Source organism: Delphinapterus leucas, chromosome 12 (genome assembly GCF_059928025.1).
Source record: "Delphinapterus leucas isolate spDelLeu-1000000601 "Yukka" chromosome 12, BTC_Dleu_Yukka2, whole genome shotgun sequence".
NCBI classification, from domain to species: domain Eukaryota; kingdom Metazoa; phylum Chordata; class Mammalia; order Artiodactyla; family Monodontidae; genus Delphinapterus; species Delphinapterus leucas.
Window position 1 is genome coordinate 79,871,545 of NC_143140.1, and position 2,691 is coordinate 79,874,235.

A 2,691-nucleotide genomic window follows, 5' to 3' on the forward strand; every position below is an offset into this window, starting at 1 on the left:
AAGAAAGAAAGAGTATGGGGAAATGATTTAGGGTTGCCACGGAGGGCCTGTTGCGTATGTTTTGATGTGATACCACTGACAGTTCTATTCCTTTTTAGACCAAGGCCAGAGTCCTACATAGACTGTGGTATGGTGACCCGAACGAAAGGCACCCCCAGCGTCTCAGTGAAATGGAAGACATGGGACATAGTGCTTTCAGCTTAACGCAATCATACCAGCAATAAGGAAAAAGCATCTCTTTGAAGGGAGGCAGGAACATGAGTCAATGGTTATTGTGAGGACAACCATCAAAGGTAGAAGCAGGCACCTGACACATTGGGAGCATCTGGCACTGCCAGCTGCAGCCACCTTGGATGTCACGAAGCCAGGTGGGAAGCTGGTGGAAGATAGTAATTTATGAGATACTAACGAGAAGGAATTTGAAAGGACTGGGACCCAGTGAGGCCACTGATGTACTGGGAAACATGAAGTAAAATGGAGTCAGATCAGACTCCTGACCATAAACAATTCTCCATTGATCTTGTCTTGGTGTCTAATGTTTCACAGCATGGCCTCTGAACCACCTGCATTAGAATCACCAGGGACACCTGTTTAAGTTGCAAATTCCTAAGCTCTACTCTTTTTAAAAAAATTTTCTTTTTCTTGTGGTAAATATACATAATATAAAAGTTATCATTTTAATCATGTTTAAATGTTCAACTCAGTGGTATTAAGTACATTCACAATGTTGTGAAACCATCACCATTAGTCAATCCAGAACTTTCTCATCATCCCAAACCGGAATTCTACACCCGTTAAACAACAACTCCCCATTCCCTTCTCCCTCACACCCTGGTAACTTCTGTTTTACTTTCTGTCTTTGGATTTGCTGAGGCCCACTCTTGAGTGGAGAGTGGCAGAACTGACCAAGGAATCTGCATTTTAAAACATATTTCCCAGGATATTCAGGTATATTGGAACCTTAAAAAACCACCAGGTAAGCAGTCACCTGACAAATTCATTACTCTAGATTTTGATGACCCATATGATCCAGCAATCCCACTACTGGGCATATACCCAGAGAAAACCATAATTCAAAAAGACACATGTGGGCTTCCCTGGTGGCGCAGTGGTTGAGAGTCCGCCTGACGATGCAGGGGACACGGGTTCGTGCCCCGGTCCGGGAAGATCCCACATGCCGTGGAGCAGCTGGGCCCGTGAGCCATGGCCGCTGAGCCTGCGTGTCTGGAGCCTGTGCTCCGCAACGGGAGAGGCCACAACAATGAGAGGCCCGCGTATGGCAAAAAAAAAAAAAAAAAAAAAGACACATGCACCCCAATGTTCATTGCAGCACTATTTACAATAGCCAGGTCATGGAAGCAACCTAAATGCCCATCGACAGACGAATGGATAAAGAAGTTGTGGTACATGTATACAATGGAATATTACTCAGCCATAAAAGGGAACAAAATTGAGTCATTTGTTGAGATGTGGGTGGATCTAGAGACTGTCATACAGAGTGAAGTAAGTCAGAAAGAGAAAAACAAATATCATATATTAACGCATGTATGTGGAACCTAGAAAAATGGTACAGATGAACCGGTTTGCAGGGCAGAAGTTGAGACACAGATGTAGACAACAAACGTATGGACACCAAGGGGGAAAAGCTGCGGGGGTGTGGGGATGGTGGTGTGCTGAATTGGGCAATTGGGATTGACATGTATACACGGATGTGTATAAAACTGATGACTAATAAGAACCTGCTGTATAAAAAAATAAATAAAATAAAATTAAAAAAAAATGAATACTAAACTTTCTTTGGGTTATTTGTATGGAAATATGTTAATATAAATGTTTCAGACATTACATGAAATTCCTAAAAAAAAAAAAAAAAAGCCTGATCCTACTTCAGTGCTGGAATCATCTGGTCTTCCAGTAGCCTCGATGCTCACCAGCTGAATAAAGCCTTTAACAGATTTAAAAAAAAAAAAAAAGATTTTTAAAAAATTTATTTTATTATTTATTTTTGGCTGCGTTGTGTCTTCGCTGCTGTATGTGGGCTTTCTCTAGTTGTGGCGAGCGGGGACTACTCTTCCTTGCAGTGCGCAGGCTTCTCATTGTGGTGGCTTCTCTTGTTGTGGAACACGGGCTCTAGGTGCGCAAGCTTCAGTAGTTGTGGCACGCGGGCTCAGTAGTTGTGGCGCACGGGCTTGGTTGCTCCATGGCATGTGGGATCTTCCCAGACCAGGGCTCGAACCCGTGTCCCCTGCATTGGCAGGGGGATTCTTAACCACTGTGCCACCAGCAAAGTCCATAGATTTTGATGACTTTCTAAAGTTTGCACTTAAACATTTTTGAGATGAAAACACCATTATCATCAGACAGTGAAATGAGACCCAAAGAGAAAGCCAAGTGTGGAGGGGGAAGCTTGACTACATGAACACTGACTCTCCACCCAACCAGTGGTTCGTCACACTAGTAGAAAATGCCCACATAGCCAGTCTTTCATGATAAAGAATAATAAAGAGAAGAGCTTAGGGGCAGAGGGAAGCTGAACAACACTGACCAAAAGCAGTGGGATGAATCACTAAAGCAGATTCAAGTTTGCTCCAGTATTTTCTGGGATCAAAGCTCCCCCAGCTGTGGCCTGAGAGACCTTCATTCTGAACAGTTCAGGAAGTCTTCTGATTTCACTCTTTCTCCAGTGCTTTT